The sequence below is a fragment of the Rhea pennata genome, chromosome 5, assembly GCF_028389875.1.
Source record: "Rhea pennata isolate bPtePen1 chromosome 5, bPtePen1.pri, whole genome shotgun sequence".
NCBI classification, from domain to species: domain Eukaryota; kingdom Metazoa; phylum Chordata; class Aves; order Rheiformes; family Rheidae; genus Rhea; species Rhea pennata.
The window spans coordinates 15513317-15532796 of record NC_084667.1 but is presented as its reverse complement, the minus strand read 5'-3'; the positions used below and the strand labels follow the sequence as shown (position 1 = coordinate 15532796).

The following is a 19480-nucleotide window of genomic DNA, read 5'->3' as shown; positions in this document are numbered from 1 at the left end:
TGAAAACTGAGCTAGTCCTGTGAAATTTGTATTACTGGAGGTGATGAGTGCAGGAATGTTTTAATTTTGAGTTTTGAGGGTCAGTATTTGAAAAAAAAAATCAAATTTGGCACTTACCAGGATGATAGGTCAAATTCTTTATTGTGCTGGATTTCCTGTTTGGTGCAATGGTGTGGAAGAGATTTTGATAGCTCAGGAAGTACAGATTTAGGGGTTTAAAAAAAGAAAGTCTTCTCTTGAAAGTTCTCAGCATTAGTTAAACTTCTATTTTAAAAATTGCAAAAAACAATATTTTTAAAAGCGTTGAACTGTTTTTTTTCCCCCCCTTTATGTTGTCTTATTTGGATTTTGTATTCCTCCCAAGTTTCTTTTTTAATACACTTGGAAATGAACTTCTTAGCTCTTTTGTGAATATAGCTAGCTTTCTAGATGAAATGGTTTAGCGTACAAAGCGTTGATAAAATGAAGTTCTGTGTTGGCTTTATCTCTGCTCGGTATGGAAATGATCAGAGTAGAAAATACAAATAACAGCTAGAACGTGTAAAATCTTGTTTTCTTGGTTGCGCTTTTGTTCTAGAAGAGTGTAAAATGCGATATAAGAGCTGGCTTTCCTTGCTGGGGCTGAACAGGTCTTTCAAACGCTTTGGAGGCCTTGTGTTATCACACAACGCAGTGTTATCCAGGATAAACACTGGTGGGGGAAAAAACTTGCTCATGGGCTTTAGACATCTGAGTGATGGGCCCCGGGCTCCTTTCCCGCTGTGAGCACGGCTGCTGCGGGCGCCTGGCGCTGCTGAGCGTCACTCCGTGCCCCGGGCAGCTCACCGAGCCACGGGCAGGTCCGTCTCACCTGCTGGAGGCATCAGCAGAGAAGGGTTTAGAGATGGGCTGGTGCTCTGAAAGACTTGAGATCATCAGTGAGTTTCTTGGGCTTTTTAGCTGTCTCAGTGAGACTAGAAACTACTAAAACATACACTAAATATCATTTAGAAGAGGGCTGCTGGAATACTACAATCTTACCTTGGTTCTTTTGCACTTGTCAGCCCTTTAAGCTGTTGATGAATGAGGTTTGTTGTACTAATTCCATGCTGCGGATGGGTACTCTGGTGCTGCCTTCGTGGTTTCTGAGCAGCTTCCTTACTGCGGTGATGCTATCAGCAGTGAAAGGAGGGTCAGCAACACTGTCATGCCATAAAAGCTTCCTTTCACGAGCTGACCTTGGACTACTTTGTTTCCTTTAAGATGTCACGCCAGCTCTTATTGCAGGTGCTTGGCGTGTTGACTGATGATGGAAAGTAGATTGAAGTATCTACCTCCAGGTTCGTTTTTATAGAATGCTCTCTTGTAGGAAGCTGTGTCCTTTTCTTGTCCTCTGGACTGAGGTATGAAGATAAAGTCTTGGCAGTTTCTTTACTTGTTATGAATTTGCTGGCATTGCAATAATAGTGGGAGGCCTGATGGTCCTAGTGTTTAGGAAGAATCATGATTTTAATGATACAGATCTGCTTCTCTGAATATTTTCACGGTTTCTTCTCTACGTCATTACCGTTCCGTTGAGGCTCTGTTCCCTTGTGTTTCAGAGATGACTGCATACGCTGCCTTGCATTCCCTATACCTTTTGATTATATGCTTCACAGGTATTTGTGATAGTCTTAAGTCACACTTGTAAAGTGTTTTCCAATATTTGGTTTAAAAGTTCCAACTAACTGTTTGCAAAAATAGTGCTTTCTCTGCCACCTGTATTCCTCTCTCTACTTACATTTGCAAAAAAAAGTGAATAAATGTTACTCATCTCGTTTGTTGCTCATAATTCATTCATGTTAATATTTCTTCTGTTACCCTTTTGATTAAACAAGATGGAAAGGCATTTTTCCCCTTAAATTTGGTGAAAGGAGATGTTCTAACACAGTAAGTTGAAGAGGAGGAGATGTGTGGTATGCCTTTATTCTTTTCTAGTAGCACTACAGCTAGAAGTGCTTTTCCCTGGAAAAAGCTGGAAGAAACAGAGTTAGAAATATGTATTACTTGCAAGAAATGTTATAGTCTGCATTTTTTTCAAGCTGAATTAAAAAAATAATTCTCAGTTCATGATATATACAAGCTTTCCTGACTGGCATTAGACCCTAAGCCTTCTCATGCCTCTGAAAGGAGGGAGGATTGCTAAATTAAAAACAAAACTGATTTTTTGACTACTGAAAGAAGAGCCAATCACATCTGCTGTCTGGGAAACAGGCTGCTCAGAAGAGACTAAGTCTTGGATAGTGGTTGGTTTCAGGGGTAAGTGGTAACTTTTTGTACTGTCATTCAAGATTATTCTCTTACTCAAAACAGTTGAGGAGCTAGATACGAGCCAGAATTCAGTTTTCTTTATTTCTTTCCTTTAGAAGATGTATAGTTTCTCTGCAAAACGTAAGGTTTGTGAAAGAATTCAGCCATGCAAGTATTGCATTCATTTTCTGAATAAACTGGACGCCGCATTTTTCAAAGCGCGCCCTCTGATTTTTAGGCGGTCGCTTTGTGATCCGTTGGGCCTCTTGCTTTTGTTTTCTCACAAGGCAGTTGAATATTTCTGCTGATGCCGAGTTGAGGTTTTCATCTGCTTTCACAGATGTGCAAGTTCTTGGCAAAGGAGATTGCCTTCTCTTTTTAAGCACTTTTTTTTTCTTTTTTTTTCTAAGTGGATTTGCTGCTATGTAAAAGGAATGGGGGAACCAAAAGGTATCCTTGGGGAAGAGTCACTGGTAAATCAACCAGAATGACTAGCCATTAAGGGAAGGAAAAAAAGGAAATAGATGTGCCAAATCCTCCGGTGGACAGAGAAGAACCAGGCATTATGGCTACGTGCCAGGGAGAAAGAAACAGGATATCAAAAAATGGGTGGAACCAGAGAAAGGAGAGGTAACAGAAGAACAAGAATGAGGACAGGAACAAAACATACGATGGGGGAAGTATGAAATGAGAAACAAAAAGAAACTTTTGTTCTTAGCTACTTTTTTTTTTTTAAAGTTCATATATGCATTTTCTGATCTTACCTCTATAACTTCTGTTAATGTGCATTTTCTATGCTTATTAATGAAGGGATGAATGTCCCAAACCATCACTGTCAAAATGTTATTAGAGTCTTAAAAAGTATAAGAAATTAATAATTAAGGACATGACATTTGCCTCCAAAATGACAGGAAAAGCAGCTTCTTGCGGAAGTATTATAGTTTCACAGTGGGAGGTTGTTGAACGCTGCACCTGGGCTCCACCATGTGCAGACCACGAAGCGGAGTTTCACCATGTCTCCCTGCAGTCTTGAATTAAGCATTTCTGGGAGATGAGTTTTATGCTATTTACTGCTGGTTTTATTTTGACCTAAGTGTACTAATCCAGTGAATGTCTTCAGGCAGCTGTGTGCAGTATTCAGGACTTTCCACCAGCAATATTAGAAATTCATCACTTTTTGGCCATTATATACTTATGGGGATGTCTGTTAGTAACCATTCATGGCTTATTTCTATTTTGCAATAAAAATGTTTGCAAACCTGTAAGATGCTAACACACTGTTTGCTAATGATATTATAGTGATATTTATAGTATAGTTCTTGCTCTAACAGGTAGGTTCAGGCTTGCAGATTCATTCTTATGGTTAAATATCACAGGTACTTTGAGACCTTTAAAGTTGTCCTATGAACAAATATTTACATTGTAGCAGTGTTTACAGTGTGCTTTACCTCTTGTATGGCAGAGAGCAGCCTGCTTCAATCTTGTGACTTTGCTTTGTAACACCTAAAACTTTTCCTCAAGTCTTTTTGCTCCATCAGGTAAAGAAAAATGTTTAAGATGGTTGCAAAGCATAGAATAAATGCCCACTGAAACCCCACTAGCCACTAAAATAATACTTAAAAAAAACCCAGCTTCATCTAATACAAATGCAGTTAAACAAAATCTGAAGTGTATTCTACACAAATGTAGGAACACGTGCAAGCAGTGAGTATTCCTGTAGCTGGTTGCTAGGACTTCTGTGCTCAGCTTCCCTCCAGCCATCCTACCCATCCGGTTATTGTGTGCGTGCGGTAGCGCTGGTGGGCAGCCTGACCCACAGGATGTACAAGCCAGTATTTACACGCAGCCGTTGCCAGAGGTAGCTGATGTACCGTCATCTGCGCTTTCTGATAAGGGGGATGCGTCCCATGACTAACAGGCCATGAACGGTGGCACCAGTGAAATCCGAGGTGCTGTCTGCTCAGTGCCTGACTTGCACTGGTTTTAGCAGGGTCCAGATCTCTGGTGAGGCTTTCTTGAAATGCTTTCTGTAAATCTAAAACTTTGTTTTCGAACCTCGAGACTGCGAAGTTTAGATCTTTAGACTAGATTTGATCCGATTTAGGCTTTTGACTTCTATCTCAGGCTTCCAGAAGGATGAACTAAATGACATTCATAAATACCTCTTTTCTTTCACTCTGCTTTCCTGCAACTCTTCAATTCCTTTTTGCTCTTCTGGGTTTTCTGGATGGTAAGGATATTACTTGAATTTGGCTAAGTAGTAGACTCATGCAGATACGAATATTCCTGTAGTGTCTGTCTGAATGTTACCATCTTTGGTAACGCTGTGGCCCTCATTGGACCTTCCAAGATGGAATCCCAAAGACAGACAACCCAAAAGTCTGTAACAAAAAAACAAAAAAAAAAGCCTTTGAGGTAAATATGGAGAGCAGAGATATTGTTGTAAACAACTAAGTGATCGTACAGTTTTACATCTTTTTTTTTCCATGAAGGATTGTACTCTCCTTTTTAATGAGATATATCTGCCTAACAACATTAAAAAAAAAAAAATCTCTGTTTCAAGATTTCATGTGGATTTTCTTATGTGTGGAGGTGGCAGTGTGATTTGTCTTATGTGAGAAGTATGGTCTGATATGGTCAAGATACAATTTTACAATAAGAAAGCAGTAGGGGTATAAAACCATGTCTTATTGCAAATGTCAGAAGTTACTCCTACTTATTTGGTCTTTTTTTTAACCTTTTCTTCACATTGGCTTGCTAATATAAGTGAAAACATGACTGATTATTTATCTCTCTTTCAAAAGGGGAAAATATAGATAAAACAGTTATATATTTAGATATATGTTTATATGTTTATTTTATAATGTAGTTTTAATATGCATATATGTAAATTATATAAATTTTCTACATATTTATATTTTATATCTATGTACTACACATACACACTGAATTTTGTGTATGTATGTAGAATTCATGATGGGTGAAAAATTCCAGTGAGGTTTCTTCCTTTATTATTTTTCCCCTCTTCTTGAAATTCCTCTGCCTGCTCTTTTGTGCACTTCTACTATGCGGTTGAATCACTGAGGGTTTTACAAGACTGCTTAAAAGCAAGATAATTGCCTTAAATTAAAAGTCATCTATTTCTAAACTTTGTATAACAAGAGATAAACATCCCTCTGCCTGTCTGTTCAGCACCCATTGATGTACACTGTTTAATTATGTATTATTTCTTTATTTGTTTAGAAATAGTTTCATTAAGAAGTTTTAGTTTTGTTCTTTGTTCTGAAGATAGAAGTGGAAATTACTAAAGGTTCGTGTAACTGAACACACATTACATCTGAAAAAAACTGAATAAGCGTTTAGGGTTTTTTTCCATTTCTTTCTTGTTTTGAAGCATCATAATTGCTTTTCATCACATCTTGACTTTCCAGGGTTTGGTTACAAGTTCCAGATAAGAAAATAGTTGGGGAAAGGAGTAGAAGGAAATACCATTCTCTTACCTTCTGTCAAAGCATGACTGAAAACCAAAGAGGAGATGGCACCAGTATGTTTATTTTAATGTGCAAGATCTTTAATATGGCACTAATCTTTGAATTGAATTTGGTATTGGTAGGATTTAGATTCAGTCTGCTATTTGAGGGTGTTAAGTAAAGCTATACGTCAATGTTCTTTGGAACCAAAATATTGCAACGTATTTTCTGCCCCGTCCTGAGCCTGAATAACTATACTTCTTCCTCCCCTCCCACTCGCCTTTTACTGACGCTTTTCTGTCCTGAGATGCAGCTGTGACGCTTCTGTGCCCCCGTCCGTTCTGGGTGAGGGCTGGTTTCTTCTTGCCTTGTAAATTCTCAAGACAAACTCGTAATTGCTTGTCTGGCATATGCTCTTGTAGTTCTCAGAATTATAACGTAATAAAGCTCTGCCTTAAATCTCTTTCAAAACCCATCAAGTCTTTCTCTCTCTCTTTTTTAAATCTCCTTGGTCTTGATGGAAAAGGAGGGAGAAAGATGGAGGAGGAGGTGGCTGTGGGCGTAAATGGCATTTTTCTCATGAAATATTTGACCGGCAGTAAGCATTCCAGCACCAACGGGGTTTTTTTCTCCAAGCCAGAGTGAGCTAGAAGTGAAAAGGAGAGTGTGATATAAGAAAAAGGCTTTTTGTGCCATAACTGGATCAGTACGTAATGGATTGCAGCGGAAGGAGGGAAACCTGCCTGAGTGCAGTGAGGTCTGTTACGTATCTTCTGCCAGTAACACAGCTGCTCTGCTCAGTTTGCATTCGAATAAGACCATTCTTTCTGGCTATACCAAGTTTTCTTTGCTCAAAACCTATTTGGGAATTATAGTGAATAATTGTAAACTTCAAAGCAGACTTTGCTGGAAGGCTAAAAACAAAATCATTTTTCGTTGGTGATACAGAATTACTTTAAATATGTTTTCATGAGGCAAAAACAGAAGTGGAAAACTTTGTTTCAGATAACTGAGGAATTATGTTAATAACATGAAGTAGTTACATAATGATATGTATTCATATGCAACTGTAATTTAATGCAGATGCTTTTCAACTGTAAAGCCTAGATGGGAGTTCGCAAGCATGAATTAAGCTGTGTGTGGGAAACAAGCTGAAGGAAATCAATACACTGCAAAATAGAGAGTCAGAAAGTCTCGTTTATTTGCTGGTACGGATACGCGCTTACTTTGTTTCGTTGATAGCCGCTGAACGCTGCTCACTAGAGACACAGATCAAATTATAAGGCTTTTGAAGTAATCAGCTGTGGAGCTTTTGACCCCGGGAGCGTCTGTCTGATGCCGTCAGGCAGAGCCGACGTGGAAAAGCCCCTCGCCGGCGGGGCGGGAAGGGCGACGGTGTTAACGTAGCCGTGTCCGCGCCGCGCCTGCTCACCAGCTGGAGACGGAGCGGGCCAGAAGCTCGCGGTGTGCCGACGGGGGGGAAGCGGAGGCGAGGACCGGGGGGAAGCCGAGCATCCCGCCTGCCCTCCGAGGGAAGCGGTGGCGGCTCCGGGGCGAGCCGCGGGCTGGCGAACGTGACGGAGCCGCGACGCCGCTGCCTTCTCCCGCTTCCCTCCGCCAAGGCGAGAGCGGTGGCTGGGGCTGCGCCCGCCTCCCTGTGATACCTTCCTGTCCCTTCCTCAGTGTGTTGTAAAACCGCTCGTTCTTTACCGTAGGCAGCGTAGGTCGCTGAGTGATGCTAAAAACATCTGTAGGTGCATTGAGCAGCTTAGCGAGCAGCCAGTTCTTCGGGCCGCAGAGAACCTGCCGGCTCCCAGCGCCACGTCCTTCTGCAACAGCCGGGGTTTTGTCCGTGTGTTGCAAGTTAAAACGAAAACTTAGCACTGGTGAGCTGCGATCTTTCTGAATTCATTTGCTGGCGTATGTTTATTTGAAAGGATGATTTTATTATTAACTATGAGGGATAGAAGTGCAGTATTCTTGTGTAAGATGTATGATGCTGTTGATCCTTTCTTACTTAGGGGAGTTTAAATTGTGAATGTTCGTCTCCATGTAAGCACATCACAACACTTCCTCCCTGCTTGTGGAGTAATGAAGTTTTTGCCTCTCTCAATCTAAAATGAAGACCATGTCTTTCTCTTTCTGCTTTGCAAATGGTTTTTCTTGTTTGTCTGCAAGTATTTCTACGGCATGACTGCATCCAGAACAGAAGACGATATTCACGGCGCTTCCAAGGTAGTGGTTGGTTTAAGGTTTGTTTTAGCCTGGAGTGGTTTATTTTCCGATCTCTTAGTTAAGTTGTACAAACAACTTCCCTGCTAGGCTGGTCTTTTAGGAGCTGAAATCACTGTAAAATTAGTCTGAACATCAATTAGGTCTCTAGGATCACATTGTTCTGCGAGTTCTGTAATCCCCGGGTTGAAGGATGTACAATTCCGTTCCTGACAGTGGAATTGCACAGGGGTTTGATGGTGGGTTGTTTGGTTTGGTTTTTTCCATAGCTGTCAGCTGGTTTATTCAAGATCCTGTTGCGTAGGGCTGTGTTGGTGTTGAATAGTGAGATAGATTTATTCCAACAGCTGCCATCAAGTTCAGCATAGCCATTTTGTTTATGTCTGAAAAGGTGCCGTGCTCCTGGCGTGTTGCAGCCAGGACGTTGGACTTGCATGTGTAAGTAGCTAATTCCTGGAAAACCTAAATGGTCTGCCTGGGTCCTGTATGACGGTTTATTAACGTATTGGGTATGAACAGCAATTGTTCCTTTATCTTACAGCAAAACCCAGCCCTTTTTTTTTTGTTTTGTACTTTCAATTACTTGTGTATCTTCACTAGTAGCTAGTTTTTGTACTTTTCTGGTGACTGAGCTTATATGCCTAAGAGAAATGTGTGTGTGGCCTTGAAGACAAACTGAATGAATCATCTTTTGGCTGGATCTGAGCACCTGCGTGTTGACTCCCAATTCTGTTCCATTTTTATCAACAAAAAGTCTGCCCTTGAGAGCTCATTTGTGAAAAGCAAAACTAACATCTCTGTTTAGCTGTGCTTTTTCTGCTAGAATAGATTCTGTTGGCAGTGCTCCTGGATTGCATGAGAAAGGAGTGAAGATGAATAAAATGAGTCTTGGAATACTTACTGTGGTCTCAGAATATCAAAATCGGAATTCTCAAGGTTAGTTTAGGGTTCTTCCCTTGTCCGTCCCGTCCCCTACCCCCGATTTACACACACTTATGGAAAGTTCTTGCTGTTTAACATAGCTTCAGTGTTACGAAGTTAAGACAATCTCATCTGAGGCAGGGGAAATGATGTTCAGTGTCTTAGTCTGGCAAATACCTTTTGAAGTATGTCTTGCCAGACTATATCACTATCATGTGAAATAGTTAAGGATAACAACAATTTTGGAATCAGTGCTTTGAATCAATCCTTCCTTGATAGGTTATATTCATTGTTGAATGGCAGGGAATGTTTGTGTGTGTCTGTAAGGATAGGCTTGCTTTGAAATTACATTTATTGACCGTAATGTATGTCTCAGCTTCTGCTCTAATACTATTCCAAAAGTTCTATATAGACAAAATTTTGTCTATTTTCCCTCTCTTGCATCTCTAAGAGTTTATTCCTGGATTGCATCATCAATACCTTGTGCTTCACTTTGGTGGTGGTGAATGTTTTTTAGGGGGAAGAGAGTCAGATTCCAAAGAGTATATGCCCCATCCCATGTGAGATTTGAAACCTCAGGCTGAAAAAATGAATCTAAGGATGGTGAAGTTAAAGCCCAGAATTAATTATTTTGGCTTATCTCACTTTTTTTTTTAATTAAAGTTTTTGTTTTATTATTATTTTGTAGATGGACCAGTAGGTTGATATCAGTTGATAAGGAGGGCCTTCTCCAGTTAAAGAATTAGAGATGGAAAATAGCAGGAGACAATTCAATTTAAAGTGCATATACCTTTGGTGGAGGTTTATTTGTAGTTTATACATGGTTTTGGAAAGGATGGGTCCACCTCTTCTGGGATTTTGTTTATTTTGGAATATAATTGAAAAGAAAAGAAGCTCAAATTAATGAGCTCAAATATGAAGAGGAGCTCAAATTATTGCTGCAAAACAGTTTATGCCTCTAGCTTTAGTAGCTTAAGCTTTCCAGGACCAAAAATATTTTGCAGGTTCTGCCTATGTCTTTTAATCTTAGGAGAAGATCCTTTAAGATATATTTAAATTAGGCTTCAACAGAGCAACATCCATGAAAGAACAACTTGCTTTGAAGAAGAAGTGGACATGATACCTGATTTTTGTTAACTTATGTTGAACGTGTTTTGTTATGCTTGTAGTAAATGGGTTTGAGTAACTGCTTATCAAATTAGGAGTAGATAAACTTTCTTTTTTGCTGGAACAAAAGTGTTGAAAGCTTCATGGTTAATACTTTGTTGTCCGCACTGTGGAAGAATGAGATCTCCTAGCAGACTCTAAAAGCCAAAGATCAGGTAAAAAAAATAAATCTCTATCTTGTAGAGCAATGGTTCCCAGTCTTTTGGAGTAAACTCCACCAGAGCTGTCTGCAACCTTCACAGTACAGATTGTCAGAATCATTTTGCTTTATGACTAAAAATCTAACCTGAGCTTGGAAGTACGATCAGAAGAGTTTCCTTGTTTAGTGCCCTGAAAACACATATCCCTTTGGGACAGGAGAGGCACAGCTACAAATTTCCTCTGTGGAGCAGACAAATCTGCCTTTAGCTGTTGGTGTTGTGATCCGCTTGCTTGAGCTTGCCTCACTTGGGCTTTGGGCTTCTGCATACCTCTTGCACAGCATCTCCAGGAGCTTTCTTTTGGTAGGACCTGGTGGTCGCAGGTCCTGCGTTTTGTGCGTGATAATCTACCCTAATGGGGGATACTGCCCTAAGGTCATGTTCCTTACCAGTCTGTCTTGTCTTGAAGGTCTCAGTTGCATTCCCTTCTCCTTAATGATTTAAAGTAGTGACTGGACTACTTCATGAGAGTAACTTTCTTTTTTCCCTTTATCAATTTATTGTATAACGTTTCCTAATAGAACACAAGTTCCACTTTTGAAACGTAGCGGTGTCTGAATTCACTGACCTTTTCATTGGCTAAACACAATGTGGAATCTAATTTATATATTTTTTTTTGTAATTCTTCTTTTAGTTCTGAAACTCTTTAAAACCAAGAGTATTTTTCATTGCTACTTTGCAGTAGGGGGGGGAAAAAGTGGAATGATGTTAAAAATCTAGAGAAGTGGCTGCATCCAAGAACGGATGTTTATTTAAACCTGGCAAAAATATCTTGTATTTCGTTTTTAATACTCTTGTTTTGAACCTCCATTTTTTTGCCCACTCCTTTCCCGTTTTGTGTGTTGTCACTTTAACGTCCTGCATAGCACAAGATTTTAATTTGTAAAGAAAAAAATTAGTATGTTTTCAACTTGGGAGAACTTTAAAAGATTTTTTTTTTTATTTTAGTGAGACAGAAGTTAAAAATGTTTCATGCACTTCATTAGTCATAGGTAAAATTATGCTGTTTTCTTTAGACAATAGAATGTGCTCCTCTGAATAGTTTTAGGGATTTTTTTCCTGGCTATATCGTGTCTAAGAGGGCAACTCCAGCATTATCACCACAGGAAATGGCTTGTCTCACTATTACAAAGCGATGTTTTTGACAATCTGCCAAAAGATCTTGTTTGTCTTGGTAATACGAAAGATTTGGGTTGTTATTGGACTTGCAGTGACAGAGAAATCTGTGGCCTTAATTGGGACTTAGGAATTCCCTGGTCCTGATGCCTATTTGCTCTCTAATCTTTAGCAGATCTGCCTCTTGTCCTATAGGAAAGTGTGTGGTGTTATCTTCTACTGCAGAAAGCTTTGGAATGGTGGATTTCTTAAATGTTTTGTAGCTGCTTTTTAGATATTTTACAGGTACTGCAAGCCGGCTTGCTTTTTGCCCTGAGTCGACTTTAGCAGAGTTAACTGCTGAATTTAGCAACTTAGTCTGAGGCACTGAGCTGTCTTTACAGTTTATGGTGCCCAATTTTGCAGTTGGTGTGGGATGAAGTGGGTATGGAAGAGAAGAATGGTGTAGAGAAGAAGTAATGTCCAGCCTAAGCAATTTCCGTCAAAAAGACGAAATTTTTAGTCCTTGCAGCTTTTTTAACATAACATTACTAATTAAGTGAGCTGTCACTATTGGTTACACCTCTGGATCTAGCAGTTGGTTTGGTGGCTCCTCAGTGCTTGCAAGCTGGAAGTGAGCAGAGGCAGCTGACCTGGCAAAAGAGTAGAATTAACAATTTACTCAACCAGCAGTGCTGGCAAACTGCGTTGTTAATAAATTGTTGAGAATAAATTGCCAAGAGTACTCTCTGCAAACTCACGAGTGACCTTGAGTTACCTCTCATTGGTTGGATTCTCCCGGAAACTGCTAAAACCGTGAGAAAGCACTTTTTTCCCTGCAACGATTCTACACAGCTCCAAACTATTTCTTATAAAAAGTGAACCTGTGGGAAATATCCTAGACAGCAATCTTTTTTAGGCAGTAAAAAAGAAAAAAGTGAAACTTTAATGGCTGAAGAATCTTTGAAGAGCCTAAACCAAAGGCAAGAAACCTGCTTAGGAATTTGACTGCTGGTTCTGAATAAAGGCAGGATCTCTAAGCTCATACAAGTATGTAGGTTTTTCCTTCACAGCCTTTTGAAAAACTGGTCAAACTTTCCTGCCAGAAAGCATGTATATTTGTGTCTACCATCTTGTATATTTGGCAATCTTTTGTTTTGAGGAAACAACAGGGGGGGGGGGGGGGAAATCCCTCTGATGATCAGGACAGATTTAGCCCTAAATCCATTCCCTTAAAAACAGTAGGGATACAGTAACCTAGAACGTTTTCTTTCTCCTGTGAAAGACAAAAGTAGAAGCTATTGTGCTGTGAATTACTGATAAGTGTCCTTTAAACCTTCTCATCCTTCCAGGTATGTAGCCATAATTTCTCTTAAATATAAAGATTTCTGCTTAAAGTGGCAACAGTTGCTTCATATAGTCACATCATAGAAGGAGTTTTTTGTGACTTGAGTTTTTGTGAATTATTAACAAAAAACCTCCAACTTAATATCCCAAATTGTAGATATGCATTTTATTTACAATTATCCATATCTAAAAGTATATTGTAGAATAAGATCAGAAGTTAATTCTTCAAATTCTTTGACTCAAGTTGTAATAGATCAACTGAATGTTTTTCACGAGCTGAATTTGATGTGACATCGAGCGCACCAGAATAAGAGAGCGAACGCGGTGAGCACTGCTTGCTTTGCGCCGCTGCTGCCGACTGCTGCATGCAGAGGCTGTAATCCTAACCTGGGCAGGTAAAAGTGCATTTAGTTGTAAACCTGAAGGTAAATATATTATTGGAAGAACTCTGAAGCCTCTTTTTACGTATATTGCTAATACTACAGTTGAGTATAAAATACCAAGGTAATGATAGTTGCTTCTGAGCTTGCACAATGAAAAAATCAGATTTGAAACAGTGTTCAAGTTCTTCAGTGCAGCATTTTTATGCTGTTCTAAAAGTCTTTAGGGAATTTTTTAAGAGTCATTTTTCAGTGGAACTTCTAAAAAGTAGTATTTCTAGACAGGTTTTTCAAGAATGGGTTTTTTTTTATTATTATCCTATTCATGTATACAAAATTCAAGAGACATTTTATTATGGAACCAATTACAATATCCTATTCCAAAAGCTGACATAGTTGTAACGGTCAAAAATTGCAATTTGAGGTGCAGTTGAGTCCAAGCAGCGGTAAATCCTGTGAGCACTTGCGAGGTTCGCCCAGACCAGGAAACTCGCCTCCAGCTGGCACGCAGTGAAGCCTTTTTTCAGAGACTCTTGGAATTCAGTTGTTGCCTCTGGTTTTACAAATAAATTCTCCTGTGCCTCACAGAATTTCTACTGCTATCTTATTTTGAGAGAATCGCTGATAGTAATTACTATTTTCAGTATTTTCTCATCTCTTTTGCTACATCTTTATTTTCTTTTAGCAGTGCTATCTGTTCTTGTATGAAAGTGGAGAAGTAAATTTATTGCTCGAAAAGTATGTTCCATAGGCTTAAAAATTGTTTTCCAGTGATGCTCTAAGAACCAAAACGTCATCTTGAATTAGTTGATATGTGAAAAGAATACCGGTTTCCAGATGAAGGGGTAAAAGCTGAGATGTTCTCCTGATAGTGTCATGGTGCTGTTTCTCAGATATTGCAGAAGATTGTTAGCCCTTACTGAATTGCTGAAAAATTTGGATCACTGCACTTTTTCTCTTCTTCTTCTTCTTCTCTTGCAATAAAGTCAAGAGACGGATTTTCTTCTCCACCTCAGTCCTCCCTCTTGTCGCAGAATTAACGGGCGGTTGTTTCCAGAGATGCAGCTGAGCATCGATATTTGTCGCTGCTGCCTGAAACAATAAAACATACTAATTTTACGCTGTTGTTCTTTCCTTTCACGTGAAATGACAGACATCCGCTGATGACCCAGGATCGTGGCCAAGAGCTGGCTGCGGCAGGGGGGAGAGCACGGGATATTTATAACTTCGTTATTATCCAGCATTTGTTCCTCGCTCTCCTCGGCATGCGGGCGGCGGTGTTGACGGTATCGCAGCGCCTGGAGCGGCAAGGTGCCGGGGTTTTCAGGCGCCCGCCTGCCCCGAGAGCAGGAGTCGCATCTGGGCCAGGGCAGTAGGGCGCCTGAAACCTTCCCCAGGTGGCAAGGTGGGTTTAAGTGAATATCCCCTGTGTTTTCAAGCACGTCTGACCTTTTGACAGGTAGTTTTTCCTTAACACACCGTCAAATAAAGTCTGTTTTCCTACTGCTTTTTATTGCAGTCCAGCACTGCGGTAGTTCTCCTCTGAAGGGAAGAGTTGCTTCCTTCTCATCCTCTGCTTCAGCCAAATAATTTTCTTTATCTGGGAACGAAGCAGGATATATTTCTGAAGTCTATATAGAAGATCTAGAATTATAGAACTGTTTCAAGTTTTGCTTTGACAATGCGTGAAAAGTCATACATGACTAAGTTACTGTATCTTTAGTGATGTTTTTACAAAAATAGAGCATGGCTCTTGGAAAAACAGAGCACCTGTAAGAATTATAATTTACAGACTATCCCTACAGAAAGAGAATTAAAGTCTGAGGCTGGACGTCTGCCAGATGACGCACAGATTTGGATCCTGAAAAAGGAGCAGCTTCCCCAAGGCACACGGGCCCTTCCCTGTAGTCCCCCTGGCACAGCGATAGTTTGTAGCCATTAGCTTTTCTCTGAGTCGCCCAAGCAAAGATTAGTCGCTCTCCTGGAGAGAATTAACCAAGCTAACAACATCTGCTTCACATTCCCCTAGACTGAGTGGAAGGGGTTTTATTTGGTCCTTGGTGGTTCTGCTATGGCGATTCAGTCGGCAGATGCAATAGCATAATAATATCCCATGCAAACACAAAATACAACATATTAGTCTTAAAGCTTTTATTAATAAAGCTTTAAAATTCTGAAGGATTTTTCCCCCTCCCTCTCTCTGCAGAAAGCTTTACTACCAGCAGTGCCGCCAGACTGAGCTAGGTCTGATATCGCTGCTGCGTCAGGTTTTGGCGATTGCGTTGCTGTTGCGCTCGAGCAGCGGACGTGCGACGGTCCCCGTTGGGTAGGGACGGAGGGGTCTACGGGCCGGGGAAAATACCTGGTGGGAGTTCTGTGACGGGGGTCCGATCTTTCAGGTTGATGCCTGCTTTAGGATATCAGTAATTACATGGGGGGAAAAATGGGGAATCAATGAACTTTATTCATTGATTTGATTAATTTATTCATCGGTTAGGAAATAAGCATAGGTAGCGTTTTCTTCTTTCTGAAAGTGAGACTTTTGATGAGCAGATACAATCCATTTTCATGATGATACATATTTCTGTGATAAAGTGGCAGAAATAGAAAGTTGCTATTCATTGTGGTCAGCATTTCTTACGTTTTTTTGCTTTCCCCCCCTCCCAGAGGAAATATGCATTTCTGTGTCTTGTTCTGATATTTTAGAGCATCACCTTCATACCTTAATCGAGATTGAGTTTAATTGCGTCTTGTGCATCTGCGTCCCCAAGCACACCCAATAAATGCTTTTTTTCCCCTGGGGAAAGGAGAAAAAGAAATGCAGGTGATAAGACGAGCAAAGCAACCGCTGTCCTCCCCGAGGGGCGCGCGGGAAGCCCGCTGGGTGGGGGGCTGCCGCAGGAGCCCGGGGGGCAGAGGCAACCGCGGGGCTGGCGCTGGAGGGAAGCCCACGCTGGCGCTCCCCGGTTTCCTGGCTTAACCGGGAACAGACTCTGGAAAGGGAAGGGCTGAATAGGGAGAAGGAAAGACGGTAATCCTAGATGTGGAGCTCTTAACAAGAGAGAAGAAATGGGGTTTTCTTCTTCCTGTACTTTGATGTGAACGGGCCAGTACTGCAAGTACATTGCTCCCTTGCATCCTCTTTCCGCTTTTTTTTTATTATTATTATTTAAATCAGTCTTCAGGGGGTTTGTTAAGATTTTGGAACTAAGGCTTTTATCGTTTTGCCAGGAAAGGCTTAATCCTCAGTAAATTGTATTGCATGGCTATGCGGAGATAATTTTTTTCACCTTAAATGCAAGTAATTTTTTTCAGCATTTGTGAAGTCGCTTGTTGGTTCTGTGGTGGAGAAAAGGCAGCTAGTGACCCTCTTGTCCTACTTAAGTTCAGTCTTTTCCCCGTTTTAATTAAATCAGCAGTATTTTTAAAGATTATTTTTAAATTGTGTTGTGCAAGAAAATAACTGTTTCTTCTGGTTTTGGCCCCAGTTGTTAACTTGTGGGAATTTACGTTAGTCCTCTAATTTTAGTCTTACATTTTACAGTACGAGCAGTTTGTTGATGTTTATGGACTACACCTGCAAGGATTAGTAATTTTATTTGATTCAAAGAAGTTTGTATATTTAAAATCAGTTTACGTTTTTATTTTTGTCTGTTTCTTTGCCTTGACAGACTAACTCCCTTGAAATTTTTGAAGTTTCCAAGATCAATTTAGTTTCTTAATGATATTAAATATTAACCATTTCATCAGTTTTCAAATAAAGATATGGTTACCATACAAATAAGACATGGTAAACTATTTTAATAGCTTGCCACTGCTAAAAGCTCCCTCTCTTCCCATCCTTCTACCTGTGTTGCAGTCAGAGCCAGCTAGTCCTGGCATATTCATTGTAGTCTAAGCAAAATGAAGGTATTTTTACCAGAAACTTAGTCTTAATAAAAAACCCAATACTTAATTTGTCAATGCTGTTCCCTTAAATTTGCGAACTTGGCATTGCATGCCGCCTCTGGAGTCAGCCTGGATTTTTTTTTTTTTTCCATCTCACTCTGCAACTTGGCATATAGTTCAGTTTCCCAAATTATTAAACCCGAAAGCACAACAGACAGTGTACTATAGTTTGAAACAACTCCTTTTTGTTTCCTTTTGCAGTTCAAACTCTGTTTGGGTTAAGAAAGGAAAGTTTTATACTCTTGAAATTCATATTGCCAGAACTTTGTTCCCATTGGAATGTCCCTGTTATCTTTGAAATTAAAGTATTTATTACTGTAAGGGAGGCATTATTAAAGAATAAAGAGAACCCATTGCGGTTCCCATATAAAATACGTGGTTGCCATCGGTGACTTCCTAGCTGTATGTCCCTTCAATGCATATCTGTTCAACAAAAAGTCAGGGATTAAGATACTGATATTAACAGAGCTTCAGTGTTCACCAGCGTTGGTTTGAATCATATGCACTGAAGGAGTGTTTAATTATCGGCAACTGTATATTGGGATTGAAAGAACGACTATGAGCCAACGCACTGCTGTGTTATTTTGCATGTAACACGTATAAAAGTAGTAGATTACAGGGATTATAGCACAGGCCATTGATTTGATAGAAACTAAGAGGCCAATGAATATTAAAAAAAAAGAAATGGGCTTCATAATGCACACAAGCTGCTGGGGAAAATACACAATTCTAAAGCTTTTGTTGCAAAGTTAAAATATAAGATGCCGCTTTGAAAAGAAATAGAGTTTTCACACTTTTAACATCCAAGCAGAGATTTCACTGTAAAATACCAAAGTCCCAAACCATCACTGTTAATAGTAAATGTCTACAATTTATGTTGTCTGACTGGATGTGTTCCAGGCTATATTTTATTTTTCTTGGCATTAGCGCGCAAAGTATGTGTTTTCACGCCACAAGAAGAATATAGTCATGTGTCTACTATGCATACTTAGGCACGCGTGCACAAGTCTCGTGATAAAATGTGGTATACTCATAGGTGAATAAGGAAGGTGTTTTTCAGTATCTTGAAAACTCATTATTTAAACAAGTTGTAGAAAAGTCATTATAAATCTGGCCTTTAAAGCCACCAGAAAAAATAGCTGAGATTTAGCTCCATAAGAAATTTCTGATTCTACCATCCAAATTGGAAAAGATCAGAATGGAATATTCCTTCCCTGGTGGTGAAAAGGTTTCTCTTGCTTCTTACTCATAAATCTGTTTGGAAAGTGTATTCTTGATTTCTAAAAAAAAAAAAAAAAAAAAAAAAAAAGGGGGGGGGGGAGAGTTTTACTACATTACTGTTCTTTCAGCAGGGAGTAAAACTTTTGTCCCTGAGCTCCTGCTGGGTTTTTTGGACAGGTGCTAAGCTTTCGTTGAAATCTCTTGGATCCTTTAACTCTTGCAAAATGTTTTGGAGCCTTTGAGTAATGCAAGGTGCATTTCCAATTAATATTCATCATGTGTCATTTTTAAAATAGCCTATTTGGATGGAAAGGCTAAAATTCTTATATATTCTTGATAAAGTAGCCCTATTTCTTTTTGTTCTGTTTTATTAATTTTGGTTTTCTATTGAAACAGGTAGTAAATCCAGACTTTTTTAGTCAGAGATGAACTGGTATAAGACTAAGTTTTGCTGTGGTCCAAGCTGTCTGCAGTTTGTGATTTCACTTGCAAGAGAGATTCAGGCTTCTTTGCATAAGAGCACATTAAATTGACCTGTAGTACATTTGGGTTTCAAAGAATGACTATATACAGTAAATAGTTCATTTAATTTTTTTTTATTTTAAACAGGATTAAGTTAATAGTGATGATCAGGCTGCACTAAACAACTACAGTTTTTCTTTGTTCATTTGACTACGAAGCAGCAGTTAAAAACCTGAATTTGCATTTTAATGTTCTGCCTATCCATCACATAAAAACCTTCTTCCCTTTGATGTATTTCTTTGATTATTTGCAATTTAATTTTTGCATATTAGATGGCTTCAGAATCTGTCATTCACAGAAACGTTTGGAAAAAATACACTGTAGAGAGTTTTCTTCTTAAGTATTTGCTGTTTGTATCTTTGATGTTCTGCAATCTCAATCTAAATGGCATAAATTAAAATTGACTAAAATTATCCTGTTGATGCTCGCTGGTAATATGTAGTCAAATTAAAAGAGCTGATGTGCAAACTGGAGGTGAGAAAGGAAAGCAGCACAAATGGATGGGAAGTGGACCCACTGATCTCCTACGGGAATGTTCACCTCAGCATGACTCTTCATGGTGAATTTGACCTTGTAATTCTGGACTGAAGGTGCTGGACTTGAGATGCATAAAATCTTTTAACAGTAACTTTTTTTTCTCTATAAAACTGTTTTAAATAAGAAGGCAACCCTAAAATGATTTTAAAGCATATTTTAATTTTAAAAATTA

General features: G+C 39.5%; 1 protein-coding gene across 1 annotated transcript in view; it reads left to right on the top strand.

Moving 5' to 3' along the window:
• STARD9 (StAR related lipid transfer domain containing 9) overlaps positions 1-19480 on the top strand; it is a 106860-nt gene that overhangs the window by 18825 nt on the left and 68555 nt on the right. The gene's annotated exons all lie outside the window — the stretch shown is intronic.